The sequence below is a fragment of the Aethina tumida genome, chromosome 2, assembly GCF_024364675.1.
Source record: "Aethina tumida isolate Nest 87 chromosome 2, icAetTumi1.1, whole genome shotgun sequence".
Classification (NCBI taxonomy): domain Eukaryota; kingdom Metazoa; phylum Arthropoda; class Insecta; order Coleoptera; family Nitidulidae; genus Aethina; species Aethina tumida.
The window spans coordinates 581,367-599,281 of record NC_065436.1 but is presented as its reverse complement, the minus strand read 5'-3'; the positions used below and the strand labels follow the sequence as shown (position 1 = coordinate 599,281).

General features: G+C 32.1%; 1 long non-coding RNA gene across 1 annotated transcript in view; it reads right to left on the bottom strand.

Moving 5' to 3' along the window:
* Positions 1–16,805, bottom strand: part of LOC126264587 (uncharacterized) — an 85,745-nt gene extending 68,940 nt beyond the window's left edge. Inside the window, exon 1 of the long non-coding RNA XR_007547267.1 lies at positions 16,725–16,805. This is a non-coding gene — a long non-coding RNA (uncharacterized LOC126264587). The remainder of the gene's footprint in view (positions 1–16,724) is intronic.
* Positions 16,806–17,915: the final 1,110 nt, after the last annotated feature.

Sequence of the window (17,915 nt, the reverse complement as noted above, 5' to 3'; positions counted from 1 at the left end):
AGCCCCGAAATCCCATTATGGATGGCGTGTAAACGCTTGATTGGGCTGACGTTTTAAAAAAGAATAATCCACTGCGAGAGCGCACAGTTAGTTTTAAACTAAATCCCTAAATTACTGGACCCACTATCAATCAATATGAATGCAGCTAATAAAAGAGCTGCTGCCTCTGATCTAGGTGTTGCTGGAATTACCAGCAATTTATGTGTACCGGATACTTTTTTTTATTGCTTGTGTACGGGGAATAATCTGATTTAAACCACTGCCTGGTTTCAACATATTTTGACAACTTTGATTTACCATCCTTAAATTAGACATGACTACATTTTGAATGGTATGTTATACATAGAGCTTTTTGAAAAATTTCAAAAAGCCTTAAGATAAGCTAATCTAAAAAATAATCTTTTTGTTTCACTGTTTATCTCCTCTAAATTATATTATTGTAAAAGATATTGAGAAGAAAGCAATTTGTTAAAATATGTTAATAAAATATCTAGCTTGAAATATGTTGTTAATTTTTAGTTTTATAACAAATTTCTATTAAAAATTTGATATATAGAGAAATTTAAATTAAAATACATCTGATATAGTCTTAAGATAAACTAATTCAACACATGATCTTCCTTTTTCATTGTTTCTTGTCTCCTAAATTATCTCATTGTAAGAAATATATACACAAAAAACAATTTGGGAACAGAAAAATATGTTTATAAAAGAAATAACTTAAAATATATTATTTATCTTTAATTTTACAACAATTTTTTGTTAAAAATGGGTAGATAGAGAAATTTAAATTAAAAAATATCTGACATAGTCTTAAGATTAAACAATTCAACACATGATCTTCCTTTTGACAAAAAAAAAAACAATTTATAAACTGAAAAATATGTTTATAAAAACATATCTTAAAATATATTGTTTATCTTTAATTTTACAATAATTTTCTATTAAAAAATTCGCAGATAAAGACGTTTAAATTAATGAACATCTGAAAAAGTCTTAAGATAAGCTAATTCAACACATAATCTTCCTTTTTTACTATTTGTTGTGTTCTAAATTATTTTATGGTAAAAGATTGTCAAAGTAAAACATTTTGATAATTGAAAAATGTATAATTTAATACTTTTTTCGTAGATTGATTTTAATTTTTAAGTTTTTACTATTATAGGTAGCTTAGTTGGACATATATTGTTCTTTTTTTGATTGGAAACACATTTTAGTAAAAACTGGTAAATACAGTATGTAGATGTAAATTGATATTATAATTGTAAAACAACCATACATTTAATGTCACTTCAGTACATTAATATTTCCCAGTTCAATTATTAATTATGAAATTTCATTGTACAAATACATTTAATGTTCATTTAGCTGACAAGTTTTTAATTCGCCGGAATCGTTTTACAATGTAATTGCAATACAATATGCCATCACCAATTAATTATTAATAAAGTTATTAAATGAAAATATAAATAAATTCGTGTTTAAACGTACCGTGAGTTTAATTACTAAAATATCACACAAACTTTTAATTGAATTTCACAAGAATTTTTACTGAACATTTAAAATTAAAATATTCTATTACTTATGCGGTGAAACCGCCAATGTATAGAATTTTAATGAATTTACAGCTTGGGGCTGTTTCAATAATTGAAAAACAGTCCCTCGAAATTACCTATAATTTACCACATTTAAAAGCCAAACTCAAACAGAAAAATGCTTCAAAATCTTTGCCTCCATCACCTTTATGTTCCATTCGTGTGACGTTCTCACCGTTTTCATTTAATTAATCAAATGAATAATAAACAGCAAACACACATTAAAAATCGATTAGATAAGCGAATAATGCCTGCCTTAAAACAAAGATGAGTGTCCTATTAGATCACACTTAAAAAGTTCTTAATCTCCATTTTAAAACCCGGACCGTTACTCCTGCCATAAACACCAATTCTCCTGCTCATATTTGCATAATATTTAATCAGTTTTACGATTCGACTCTGGGTCTTTTAACGATCTGGTGCATTTTTGGGTCGTCGCATCAGTTGACCTTTTTTGATTTGTTTAATGTGGTTCAATGTATTGTTAAATTGGTTTTAATTTAGTCGATGCAGTCTGGTTAATAAACATAAATGTTTGTGCATCAATTTATAGGTTTTCCAATTGGTTTTTGAGTTTGGTACAATGAAGGAGGTTATAAATAGAGGCAGCAATTGAACGGGAGAAATTGCAAGTGCTTAAATTGCATCTAGCATTAAATGATACGGTAGTAATTGCATCTAGTATTTTATTCAATTTTCAATAAAACGGTAAACGCGAATTTTTCGCCGAACGTTAATGAACGCCAAAAGAACGAAGAAAATAAGCAAAGCAGCGAAAAAGCTACAATTAAACGCAGGATATCGCCAATCATCCAATCGAGTAGCCGATGGAATTGATTAATGGAAGGCTGCTGTACCAAATTGGACCGCTGTGCGTCAATTATATACTGCATTACTTAAGTGGGCATCCACTTATAAGTAACATTTTTATCTGGCCGATTATTACGGTTGTTTTCAATAGAATTTTTCCTGTTGTCGAGTCTCCGTCTTCGTCCGACCGATCGGAGGCAAAGGCGCGAACACTCGGGACGTGGAGATGGTCCAATCAACTGGAGGACGGTAAAAAGTGGACTTGTTTATCCCCGGGCATTATCAGACTTCGACTCGGACTACTACAGCACGACGGCCACGAGATCTTTGCTTCACGATTCCAATTTGCACACTGTTTTGACTCCCATTCAAGCGTTTACTCGACTCCAACAACTTTGTACAACCTGATAAAAAATTAAACAAACGGACGGGGAACGATGGGACAATAAATTTTCCAAATTCAGCAAAATAAATTTTCAAATATCTTCGCCGTTATTGAAGTTGTGCCTTCGGGCGCACTTTTCCGAATTTTATCGCCGCTTTTACTGCGAATAAATCCAAATGTTGGTTTTGAATTTTGACTCAGCATTTGATTTTATCGTTGTATAATTAATTTCTCAAACTCGGCGTCAGCATTTTGTTGTTTTTTTTCAGCCGAATTGATGTTATTACGTTTGGCTGGCTGTGGAAAAAATAAACCGTCATAAATATACTTTGTATTGAGGTGCCTCCACAATAAACCATTTTCGAAGTTTCATTTTAGTGGCGCCGTTTTTAATAACCCGATTGCAATTATAAACTTTTTCATTTGGAACTCGATAATTTAATTAAAACCACGATGGTATTTTAGTTGGCTATTTTTTGATAAATTGCATAAACGAAACTTAACAAACATATTTAAGTCATTGTGGTTGTTAATATTTGTGTTAATCTGTATCTTTTGTTGTTAAAAATGATTATAATTGTGAAATTTCAAATATTCATATAAATTTGATGGTTTTTAGTGTTTTAATCAACACTTCAAATTGTTTTACAAGTTTTCAATTGGATTTATATCCGGAGTTTGAGTCTGGAATCTCTACATAAGTATCTTTTAAATAAATTTTGAACACAGACTTTGGATCATTAGGCATAAAAAATCCATGTAACTGGTAAATTATCGTTGGCAAATTGTTTTCTTACATCACTCATGCTTTCTCTATACATGAATCGGTCCATACCAAGAAAAGGAACCCTAAATCACCCCAACGGTTCCTCCACCATATTTTAAAAACTTTCTATTTTTTATAGAGAAATTTAAATTAAAAAATATCTGACACAGTCTTGAGATAAGCTAATTCTATGCATAATCTTCCTTTTTCACTGTTTCTTGTGTTCTACATTATCTTATGGTAATAAATTGTCAAAGATAAATATTTTGATAACTGAAAAATGTATAATTTAATATTTTTTTTCTTAAATTGACATTTTTATGTTTTTGTTATTATGGGTAATTTAGCATATATTGTTCATTTTCTAAGATATGTGACAAAAAAAGGTCTCAAAAAATGTATATTTCTAATATTTCTTGAATAAATCTAATAATTTGAATAATTTTTAACTATTTCTTTCTTTTCACATTTGTATAATCTAATAAATATTCAAGATAATTCGTAATGGGCAATAAGAATGAAGTGATCCTGTTTGTTGAGGCCATATTAAGCAGTTGTGAAAGAAAAAACAAAGAGAGTGCACCGTTAGTTTTATTAATCATCAGCATAAACACGTCGACAAGATTATAGAGCACAATATTCGGAAACGACGGAAAAGGCGCATTATTTTCCGCCCATAACTACCCTTTGAGTCGAGCTAATCGCCAAGATAACCATCATGATGGTGCCATGTTCGCGTTGCCGTCGTTTACTGCAAATACTAAACATCCCGGTTTAATACGAGTGTGGTGTTTTACATTTTTACGCCGTTTAATGCCATATAATCAACTATCGAATTTCCGAATTATAGGAAATTTGCGATTGACGCGACCGTTATCGACACCAGTAATAATCGGGCAGCAATCGGCGGCAATCAGCAGCACCAGCTCTTGTCTTCGTGTGCCAACCGACCGACCTGCTACAATTTATGGCCGCCACTAACTTTTTTCTCCTCTCCATGTTTATATGGCCATATAAAATATGAACTGCCTTTAAATGTGCTCTAGAAAAGTTATTAAATTATACCACTACAACCAGATATTAATTGCTGCCATAAAAACCTCGTCTCGTCCATATCGAAAGGTAAACATTACCTGAATCGAAATCAAAGTGATTCCACGGTTCAATTGAACGTTATCCTGTTTACACGTACACAGATTTAAAATAATTACAACCTCAACCATATCATTACCACCAATTCTTTTTTATTGATTTACATGCGAGGCCTGAAAATTATTTTTAAATATTAAATATTATTTACCTCACACGTTCACACGCACCGTAATAATGTAAAAAAAAATGTCCAAATTACGGTCGTATTAAACCAAATTGGTGCGGCCCTTTTGGTAAGGCGACCTGAGGGTTATTAGTAATAATTTATTTGGATGGGACAGTAGCGGAATACCTGCCTGGGTCAAATTACTTCCTCCGCAAGAAAAACCAACAACGCAACGCGTGAGAAAACTATATTTTTTACAAAACTAAGGAGGAGGGAATCCGCAAATGCGTTATGCGAACAGGGAAATGAAAGTGGAACGGAAAGGTGTTCCCCAAGGCGGTTTGCTGTGCCTTTTGTGCGGTTACGTAACGTTATAAATAGAATTTAATCTGCCGGTGGATGGTGGATGATGGATAATGAATTCATTCGATAATTATTATTAAGTTTTTTCCATGATAATGCTCATGTTACGATGCCGTGATCCCTTCAGCTTCTCGCAATCAAGTTTTAACTATACATATTTTAAATTAGTATTCATGCTGTTTTATGTCATAATTATACGTCAAGGTTTAAACCAAATTGAAGTAGAAATAATAATTTCCATTAAAAAGTATCGATCGATATCCTTTTTATTGAATCAACTTGTATGCACTTTGAATAATTACGTATCATTTAATATTTTAATGAGCGTTAGTGCACAAGATGAAGGGAAACCGACACAGGCCGAAAAGCAAAAATTACCTACACGTGTAATTTCGTAACCCGTTCCACTTGACCCCGATGGAACGTAGAATTTAAAATTTCGTCCCGGCCGAGAGTCAATGAGGGGCTGGTGACAGTCACAGATCGTGGTGTCGTTACAGACGAGCGATCAATCTCGGCGACCGCGAATTCCGATTATTCATTCGAAATGCCGTTCGACACATTCGTGGCTTCTGCCCGGAATGAGCTTGATTATTTTCCGATTTGGCGGGAGACAAATTATCACCCTCAGGAGAACGGGATGGATCCGAACGTGGCATTTGTTTCGCAAATGTTTGATAACGTTTATTTTGATTAGGGTGGAATAACTACTTTGCTATTGATTCCGTTATACACTCAGTGTCACGATAAATAGTACAAGATCCAGAGGCAGATCAGAAATCATTTCAAGTACTGATTTAGAGTAATAGACCAAAGATTTTTGCTTTAGCAAATTATCAATTAGACGAGTTGGAGTTGATGCATTGTTTAAAATTGTTTGAAGAACGTAGCTTAAGGAGCAAATCAATGACTTAAATGAAGCTTTATTCCTATATGTAGTGATCACCATAGAATTCAATCTAAAGAATCTAAAGAATTTAAAGAATCTAAAGAATCTAAAGAATCTAAAGAATCTAAAGAATCTAAAGAATCTAAAGAATCTAAAGAATCTACAGAATCTAAAGAATCTAAAGAATCTAAAGAATCTAAAGAATCTAAAGAATCTAAAGAATCTAAAGAATCTAAAGAATCTAAAGAATCTAAAGAATCTAAAGAATCTAAAGAATCTACAGAATCTAAAGAATCTAAAGAATCTAAAGAATCTAAAGAATCTAAAGAATCTAAAGAATCTAAAGAATCTAAAGAATCTAAAGAATCTAAAGAATCTAAAGAATCTAAAGAATCTAAAGAATCTAAAGAATCTAAAGAATCTAAAGAATCTAAAGAATCTAAAGAATCTACAGAATCTAAAGAATCTAAAGAATCTAAAGAATCTAAAGAATCTAAAGAATCTAAAGAATCTAAAGAATCTAAAGAATCTAAAGAATCTAAAGAATCTAAAGAATCTAAAGAATCTAAAGAATCTAAAGAATCTAAAAAATCTAAAGAATCTAAAGAATCTAAAGAATCTAAAAAATCTAAAGAATCTAAAGAATCTAAAGAATCTAAAGAATCTAAAGAATCTAAAGAATCTAAAGAATCTAAAAAATCTAAAGAATTTAAAAAATCTAAAAAAGTCTGTGTATTACTAATTCTTGAAGTGAAAATATATTGTTTTATTTTATCTTAGCATAAAAGTTAATAATTATGGATATACAGAGTGCCAAAATTAATAATTTATTTTCAATTTTCTTCATTTTTTATTGATAGAAACGTGTCAACATTACAAAACTTGGTACACAGGGTTTTTTTGTGGTGAAAAATTCAAATCAGTTAACAAATTGATGTATAATGTAGAGGGCGCCACATATGGAGCATTCTTACTTTTCTGTCTTTTACTGTACGTAATGCCCTGTATTTCAGTAATTGTCAACTTTTGTACAAAAAAATAAAACAATTTAATCTATTTTTGCCTTGAAAATTTGTGGTAGAATTCTGTTTTAGGGAAACCCTATATATTGTGGAATGCAATTTAAGGGAAAAAGAGAATAAAACCTGGATTCTTGCGTCTTTTGTGGAAAGGTACAAATGACGATAACTGCCAAACGCTAATTTATCATACCGCTAATGGTAATTTTTATGTCTCTCAATTCCGGGCTCTATACAAAAAGTCCTGATAAAACTAAATGAAAAATTGGCTTCCATATATTAGATTTGCCTTATTCATGAAAGTCGAGACGTAAATTTGATTACTACCTTCGAAAAGTTTGTAAATTAGTCGATAATCATTCTTTTTTGGTTTGCCTCTGGATTGCCGCGAAAAGAAAAGGGAATCAAATATAATTTTTCTTTATTTGTGACAAGCCGCTTAGAAAGTTTTCTTATAATAGATGATACCGCGATTTATAACTTCTTTACAGATGCTGCTAATTACACCACTCTACTAATTACTGCCATAAACGGAAACAACTTTTTTTACTCTCTTTGCCCACTAAATCTTCAGTACATTCCTCATTTTTAATACGTATTTTTAAACTAAAATGATATGTACCAAAATTTTTAAAGGTATTATAAAAAATTCTAAATAAATACTTTCAACGTTTTCCAACTAATTGGATTATTTCAATCCAATGTTTATTTAATGTTCCTCAAATTAAAGTGAAAATTTCTGAAAATTTGGTTATTTCAGAAGCCAATTCAAGTGGAATAGATAATTGAAAATGTTCTGTAATGACACAACCGTGTATGGAACATTTTTGCCAGGAAAACAACAAATTAAAGTCCATTAAAACATTTACATAATAGCACAGTATTGTTTCCGACTAATTGGTATCGTTTAAGTCTACCATTGAGGAAGCTCGCAGTTGGGAACACAAACATTTCGAATTGCGGCACCGGCACTGCTGCAAATGACGCCGATTATTAACAGTCAATCAGTTTTGACTTAATTATTAGTTGTCGTTATTATTCAAGCGGCGCACCATTCACCGCTATCAATACGAACGTTGATTGACATTTATAAGATGTTTTCGTACCAATTCGGGAATGATATAATGGTCCCTTGTTTATACTGTTTCGGCTTTAATCCAGTCCGGCTGCAAACGAATTTATTTATAATTGGCTTTTTTTACTGGTCATGTGTGTCTGCGTGTTTGTTGGTTTATCTAATTGGAATATCTATTGTTGATCATACAAACCTAACGAGTCGTTCTAAAGGAACATCAATCAGATACCAATAGATTTGTTTATGATCCTTGACTAACAATATTTGAATGTAGATCTTCGGAGATCTTCATCCACTGTCGGAAGACGACGGTCAGCTGAAGTAGCTCTCAGGCTCTTAGATTGTATCACCGTATTTAAAATTTTATCTTGATTAGTTGCTACCAAACAAAAATTGGATGTGCCAACGAACGCATTGTAAAAACGTTTCCAAAGTAATATTTTATGAGCCATTGAATTGAATGCACGCTGTTGCTCATAAAACGGAATAAGGAGTTGGTCATTATCGTTTAGTGGGTCATAAACTAGAGTGTTTGCTAATACGTTGAGCCGCGGAAAATGCGTTTCAAATATTTGTTACTCATAATTAACAGTTATGCCAACATGCACTGTTTTTATTGGCTGCCGCAGATTTCTGTCCATTATCGGCATGTTTCTCCTGGACATCTTTATCTTGTTTGTTGAAACAACGCACAGTGACCCCAACTTTGATCGGGAATTAATATTAATAAACGACAATTGTCCTGCTACATAAAACAGTAATTTATAAAAGTACCAAATTATACGATGCAAATTTCCAATGTGTGAAGCACTTTAAGATTATAATAAACCGCTGCACATCCTCGAACACGAATCGAATGGATGGTTGGAACCATAAAAGAAAAGGGAAACGTTGAAGATAATGTACTGTTTTATTTAGATAGGAGCTTTTATTCGACGAATAAAAATATTATGAATATTCTGGATACGATTTAAGATGCATATCTCTGATCGTTTTATGGACGAACGAATTTATTTGTTTTAGAAATTTTTCTTGGCATAATGTTATAATTAAACCCGAAATAAACCCGCTAATTAGTCGGGTCATTTGTTTGGGATTTCGGGAAAAATCGTTTTCTTAAAATTTATTCGGCTTAGATGCCCCGATAACCATCCGAACGGTCGTTTCATCCTTATAAATGACACCGACCAGCACTTACAATCAATTATTCCTTTTCTATTATATTTCGAATGGATGACACGCACCTCATTAATTTCTAGTTTAATTGTTGACTGGCCCGCAGTCAATCCATTAAGAAATCGACACATCATCTACGATATTTTATGAATAAATTTACTTCTGTGATCTCCAACAGGAGAGTTAATTAAAATTTCTTAAAAGTTTAATTATACCTTTGTATTAAATTTATTAATGCGGTGCTGTGTTGGGGAAAAATTGATGAATGGTATTGTTGGTTTTTTTCAACGTCCACTTCTCGAACGGTGGTTCTCATAGGAAATTGGATGCAATTATTTAATGGAAAGAGTAAAAACTGGACTGGACGGGATTGAAGGCTCCAAGTGATGACTATTAACAAACTATCACTTTAATCATCGTGTTGCGGAAAATATTTTATTTTTTTTTTTAACGTGAACTTGTACTGTAATTAGTAAGTTGTTTTTCAAATGAATGATGCAACGTGATGTACAAAAAACTATTAATAATTAACTAGAAAATCAATTAATTCATTATCTTATAATGTAAGGATATGCAATTTTAAGTATTTTTACTTTAAAGAAATGAAACAAATATCTAAGGTATTAAAAAAAAAAATAAAATATTCAATTTAAAATTAAATTATTTAATTTAAAATTAGAAAAGTAATAAAATATATAAATTAAATTAAGAATAATTAAAATATTTAATACAAAATTAAGAAAATAATTAAATATTTAATTAAAATATATAATTTAAAATTCGAAAAGTAATAAAATATTTATTTTAAATTAAGACTAATTAAAATATTTAATATAAATTTAAAAAAATAATTCCTAATTAACTTTAAATATTAATCTGTGACCATCATTGAATTTTAGTTCCATAAAAATATAAAATGTTGGTTAAAGTGGGCCATTGAGGAAGATTCAAAAACAGTTTAACAGCCTAGACAACCATTTAAAATAGTAATCGGATAAGCAGAAAAAAGGGAAAAACGGGTGAAAGACGGAGTGAGTAACGGAAGGGCTTATTATGCAGGCGTGCAGCCTCAGGGCCCGGGGATAAGCTGCAGATCGCGCTTTAGATAATCCCAAATATGGAGTGTAAATGATAGCAACTCATAAGATACACAAAAGTGAAGTTGCCGAACTCGCAGACGGAATCTTTGATAAATATTCACCCTTCCGGGCGTCGCGTCCCGAATCTTTGATGCCTATTTAGCGGGCTCCGGTTTTATTAAAATATTAACTTAAACATTCGGTTGTTCGGTCAGAACATCGGAATATGGTGGTCCGCTTACGGTTCTCAATTGATTTATTTCTGGTCCGGTCGGGTTTAATAAACCTGAGAAACGGCTTTATGTTAAAATGACCAGTTTCACCGGATACTCATGTCGCTTGTGCCTTTGGCCTCGAATCGAACGAAATCTATCAATAACTCAACAGATATTTGATTAATCAGTCTCGGCTGTGGTAATTAAACAATATCGTTAAATTATAGCTTCTGCCCGTTCAACCCGCGACTCGTGAATTATAAATCATGCAGAGTGGTGCTGAGAATGGCCGTAACCCTTTTTGTTTTCGGTTTCGGCCAAAACTAATAATTTAAATACCAGAATGGCGGTTGCGCAACAACGCAACACTCGGTGGGAACTGGAGTACCAGATTGACTTGATTTACTTCTTAATTGCGAACTAGTATACAACAATTAATTAGATGGTCAATAATTATAGATACCGTTGAACACGATATGTAAATTCGAAACACTTTGGAACATCTACAATACAACAATGAACAATGCTTGCTGATTTATGAAATTATGGATGTAATTAAAAGGACGGATCTATGTAAATTATTTATTCTTAAAATTAAGTAAATATGAAACAGTGTGAACTTCTTTTCTTTTCTTCAAACTGTAATATCACAAAAAGGGCTGGGTTAACCAAAATTAATCAAGGGCACCTTTTTTTCTAAATTTTGTAAAGAATATGAGTAACTTAACAGGTTTAAAAAATATTCAATAACGTAGAAAATTGGACGAGAAAAAAAGGGGAATCCCCCAAAATCTACGCCATTGTAACAATATGTACAGTATGTATTTTATGATAATATCCACCAAATTTAAACATTATTGGACCAAAGGTTAAAAAATATGAAAAATTTTGAATTTGAAGGAAATGTGTACAATTTACAAGCACCTTATATATAAATAATTAATAATTCATTAAAAATTTCTAAGAATCCTTTTTATAGGATAAAGATATATAAGAAATAAAATATTTGGAGTGGAAAATAAATGTACAATTAATTGAATGAAAAAATGGTCTTGTGAATTTAGGAGCCTGAGCAAATTTTCATGGGTAACTTAACCCATATTTTACACGTTATTTTTTTGGGCCTTATCCTTTGGGCAAACAACTCTATGATCTTATTAGAATGGGACTTTTTTTAGTGCTACCGTCGTTGATCATGCAACCGTGTATCTCCAGTCCTTTTTTTTGTTGGCTCATGATTTACGTGCTGGAAACATGAAACACAAAGAAAAAATGATTTCGGTCAATTAAACTAAGACTTATCCCGAAGGCGTCCGATTGAAATTGAAGTCCCGTCCCGCTGCCGGGACGTTTAGCACTCGTTTATTCGGTGTGACGTGAGATTTCCACACCGCACATAATTTATTCAGTCTTTAAACATCCGAGATACACAGTGTCGATATCGCCTGCATACAGATTTCATCTGATTTATTTCTCAGTCAAGATATTGGCATCCTGGTGGAATTTAATAATGCGACCGGAGACCGGGACCGACGCACGTTTTCGCCGCGCTGCATACTATCACATTATCTTGTCGAAGTTTGCCGGATTAAAGGCGGATGATGAAATATGTGCCAGACATTCTATTGACACGGCTCAAATATTAGTATTTGCCGGATAAACATGCTCTTTTTGCTTGAGAGCACTCCAACCCGGTTTGACGTGATGTTTCTGAAGGTTCCAGTCGCACGTAAGTGCCAATTTTACCTAAACCTACTCCTTTTTTAATCGACCCATCCAACCATTATGACCGGCTGAATTAAAACGGAATAATTGAGGTTGTGACGACGAAGACTTTGTGCTATAATTTTTTACTTCTCCTTAAGCCAGATTAGTTTCAATTACACGAATTATTATTAAATTATATTAAATCACGTTTAATCGTCACTTTCCTTGGAACGCTTAAACACACAAAACTGGTGCCGGTCGTCCAATAATCTGCTTAATAATACGCTTTAGCATTATGGCAGGAAAAAAGGAATTAATTTATAATATTCAGGATGCAGTAAATAAGTCAATTAATCTCCGGGCAAATAAACAAACAACCAAACCGGTCGCACATCGATATCATAAAAGACCATCAACTTCAGAACCATTGTCAGCTGAGCCGCAGATCATAAAAATCTAACAGCGTTTTATTATCAGATTTCCCGTGTTAAAATGCTTTAACTGCTAATTAATATGGCGCATCCGTGTTGAATTTCAGACAAAGACACTGACGTTGTATCGACACGAAATCAGAACGTTTCAAACTCCGTTCCGATATCGGCGAATCAATCTTACGACTCGCGGTATCGATGTGTACGAATGGGAATAACAAGAAGTATTGATACAAAACCGATACATTCCAATTTGTACGTTGCATCAATTGGTCGCAGCTTTGGTTGTGTGTTGCCCGATGAAAAATTGAAAGGGCTCGTTAATGGCACACAATGAGTATTCGTTTTTAAGTGTTCATTAAAATTTATCCACATCGGGGTCCGTGTCTGTAATTAGGGCGGAAAATCGATCCGAGTTGACTGTTTAAAATCCCTTAATAATGACTCGAAACTGTACAAACAAATTAATTACATATTTGGTGGATAAAAATTATCGTCGTTGATTGTTTTAAATAAATTAATGCCTTGATACTACAACACGTCGCATGACAACTGCCTACATAACTTTGTGTTGCAGTTATGCGGATCAATGTTTAATTATTTCGGTGGGAGAAGCCTTAATTTAAAACCGTACCATAGAAGATAAATTATTATCCATTCCTTTCATCAAATTTATTAAAAATCTGATCAATTTAATTTAAATTCGTATGTAAATATGAATGGTTCATGCAAATTAAAAATTAGTTTCAGGAAACTGGGCCAAACAAGACATATCCAATCATCTTTAGATACTACTTTACTGAGAAATATAATGAAACAGCACATATCAATGCCCAGGAAACAGAACATACAGGTCCAGTGGTCAGATTTGATTGATTTTTGATCTATAAATTGGATTAATGGACAGTAAGTAGCAAATAATTAAAAATTTAGACTACAATTCACATTGACTAGTCTTGGTATTGATCAAATGTGATTATTCAGTATACAATCTGAAGATCTGGAGCCTTAAATTTATGTTAAACTGTTAGTAAGACACTCATAATATAAGGTTCGACATTATCCTGTTGAAAAATTGAATATTGAAAGGACTTAAAAGTAAGGCAACATAGATAGGTTCTACAAATATTTAGCTTAAGTGATGGCACATATTAATATTCCATAACTCTTCAGTTAATAACCACATTTCATCTAAATTTGATAGTTTTTAGGGTTTTAATCGAGGCTTATCACCGAAGACTTTATAAAACTGACAATATATTCAGAATTATTAGAAAAAGCACGAACTGAAAACAGTAAAAAAGTCTAAAAAATCGAATTCTGCAGACACAACTTGGCTTATTGAGTTAAGTTTTGATTTTAGATGAACATTCCTCATACGTTGGAGGACAAAGAAGACGACTGAGAGTGTTACGCACTGAAGTCTAAAATAATTGTTGACTAGTTCCAAAAAAAGTCGGTCCTTTTTTCAGTTAACCAAAGTATCACATCCCTCGTTCCTTAATGAGGATATCAAGCCGCAAATATTAAATACGATCCACCCCGTCCGTCGTCGATAGCCGCAAGACGAAACCTTGTCCGGCTTCCAGTTCAATCGGATCGACAGCACGTCTCGATCTAGAAGAGTTTCGTAAGTGACCGTGTAAACCGCAACCGATAACTCGCATCACGACGGCTTCTGCTCAATTTTAACTTCGGACGTGTCAGATAAATAAAGCGAAACTTGTAAAACGCATTGTTTTAATCAAAAATGAGTCGATCATTTGAGATATTCGACGGAACGGTGCATTTGTTATGCGCAAAACAATTCAATTAAACGATTACATACCTTGCCGCGGATAAAATTGGCACTAAAGTATTTCCAATCTGCAATAAAAATGGAAAAGCAATATAATCCGCGATGCAACCTTTTACTGCGGACCATCAAAATAAAGCATCGCAAATTAAATTCTGAGCGGAGGAAATTATTTACGAATGTAATCGTAAGTCCTAATAAAAGCATAAGTTAGTCGCCTCTAACGGTAAAACTGATTTTCTTTATTGCCGCATTGTGTTTACATATTCGTTATTTTACTTCAAATTGTATTTATTTACCGGGCAAAAGTAAACATGTACAATTTTCTTGTCAATAACTAAATCGAAGTAAATCATGCATGGAAATTACTGATATGCTAAAACACATTTGATCAAACTCGACTATAATCGCCCATTTTATATATATTATTATTTATGTATTTAATTAGAGAACTAGTTTTTATTGATCCGGTAGGAAACTATATAATTCAGTGCAAGGAACTGCATAATTAAAACGTTTCTTATAAATGCCATATACGACCAATCATTGCCTGAAGTGCAGCTCGAAAAACCAAACTAGTTCAACCAGATCTAGTATTTTAATTTTAGACACACACTGGGTTCGTTTCCTACTTCAACAGCAATTTCTAGCCTGAAATTGACCTATACGAATATGAACGTAAATATATTTATTCGCATAAACACGACAATAAATTTCAGATAAAATGGATCATCAAAATGGGAAAACATAAACTATAAAGTTTATTTACTTCCTATATTAATGGGGCAATATAAAACTTCTAATATTATAAGACAACAAGAGTGGGCATTAAAATTTTATGGACAATTGTCGATGCGTAAATTTAATAACAATGAAATCTTTTTGTTACTTTTAAAAAAAAACAATAATTTTCTATGTGCAGCAGTATTAGTAGTTTAATGTAAGTGTTAACATCATAAAATCGCCTTTAAAATTTATAAAAAATAAGCTTTAATTTAATTCTTAGTATTAATAGGTTGATGTAAAAGTGTTTGACTTTTCAGATTAACAATAAAGTTAGTGTACCACTCCTAAACAATAAAATTCTCCAAGGATGACAGAAAAAGATAAAAAGATATTGATAACGACCACTCCACTAAGAAACATTTTTGATCATTTGTTGTTACCTTAATTCAGAGTAAATGTTTTAAAGTGGTGAAAAAACAATAAGATCGCCTAATCAATATTTGATGGACCATTTTCGATGAGTATATCACGAATAAAATCTTTTCCCCTGTCCGTCCGATGTTTATGGCATCGATAACATCACAAAAGAATATCGTATCGTATCGTCGAAATAAAAATGTTTACGTCTTCGATTGTTATTTCATCAATCACCTGAAAGTTCATTTATATCTATAAATACCATCTGCGGGCAATAAAGGTTATTAATCGGACGGACATTCCGGTTTATTACCGATTTCAATTCAAATTTACTGTTCTTGAATGGAAATACATTTACTGGGAGTTGTAAAATTTTAACACTACGTATAAACAAACAACAACGCTCGCATTAATATAAACAATAAACTGTTTTATGGACCTCGACTCTCTTAGTAATAATATGGTAATAATACCGGATATTAAACTATTTATTAAAAGATTTATTAATGTGTATTTGTTAAATATAAAAGGGGAAAAAACTACACGACAACAATTTACAACTACTATTATATTTCAAAACAAGTAGCAATGAACTATTATAGATAGTTGAAATGATTGTCGCGTCTAGGAATAACGCGCCATCTGCAATTTGCTTCGGCGACGCCACCGAACTAAAATAACAAAAAAATGTTGAAGCGTGGAAGACGCGTCTTAGTTTTATCGGTTTTTCTGTTGTGTTAATTATTTAAACGCGTTTTCGTCTTATCAGTTTGATTCGTGTGACTTTAACGATGGAGTTTGATAAGAACCTATTGAAATATTGGGTAAGTTAATCATAACCATCAATATTTTTACCACGTTACAAAGCATCAATCACATTATACTGATTAAACAATCCTGAAAACGATTTACTGAGGCACAACATACATAATATCCTAAGCGTCTACATAATCAGAGGTCATATTTTTATTTGACAGTGAACAAAAGTGAATAACTACATAAAATTATTAAAACTTACCACAAATTTACGTCCGACTGCTGCTTTGAATCCCACAAATCGGTCTAATGTAACGTAAAACAATAAACGACACACTTTCACACCGTACCCGATAAAAATAATTAAGAAACCCGCAGAGAAACGACAGACGCGTCTTCTTTTAGACAAACTGCATTGTAGGTTACGCGTCTTTTTTTGAACCAATAAAAATGCAGGTGGTGATCACGTGTGATTCTCATAAATTAAAAAAAAAAAACAAATTGGCGTCTAGTGTGCATTCGTACAATTCATACAGTGACTAAAATGTGTAATAATTTAATTAAATAATATTAAATAATTAAATACAATAATTTTACAACTACCGTTTCAGAACAAGTAGCAAGAAATAAACAAATAGTTCAAATGATTATTGTTTCCAGGAATTCGCGCCCTCTGCAATTCGCGTCTGCGAACCACTAACCTAAAATGCACCTAACAAATTATGCAGGAAGACGCGTCTTTGTTTACAGCGGTATTTCTGTTGCGTTAATTGTTTAAAACAGTCTTTGTTTTGCCGGTCTGATTTGTGTGATTTTAACGATGGATTTTGATAAGAACCTGCGTCGGGTAAGTCTTATTATCAGACGCATTAATGTTGTTACCATGGTACCTCCTAAACAACAGCCACATTAGTGTGATTAAACAGTTGTTAATACGTTCCGTTTCTGAATATCAATGCAACTAAATAAAATAAACATTACAATTTTAACACACTCGTTTCAAAGTTGTTATTGAATTTTTAATGAACCGGTTTTGTTGGCAGTTTCTATCGATTTTCAAATAAGACGACTTGAGTAAATTGTTCTCTGTTGTTAATAAATAGTAGATGTGTTTTGTGTTTTAATAATTAATAATTTGTTGTTTAGTATTGTACTTCGTTATTGTTCATTATTAAATCATTTATATGGTTTTTATGGTGTTGTTTTTAATAGACTAATCTGGGTATTTTAATATTAAGACCAAACATTATTTTGTATTAAAGTGGGAACATGTAATTCCAGGACAAAACATTAGTAACTGATTGATTTTTAATCCTCTATTTGTTATAGGATATTTTAATTATAGAAGTAAATATTTAGTCTATTAATTAATATTGAAATACATTAATGTACCATTTAATTAACTTAATTTAATTAGATATATAATTAGCACATAATTTCAACTAATTATGAA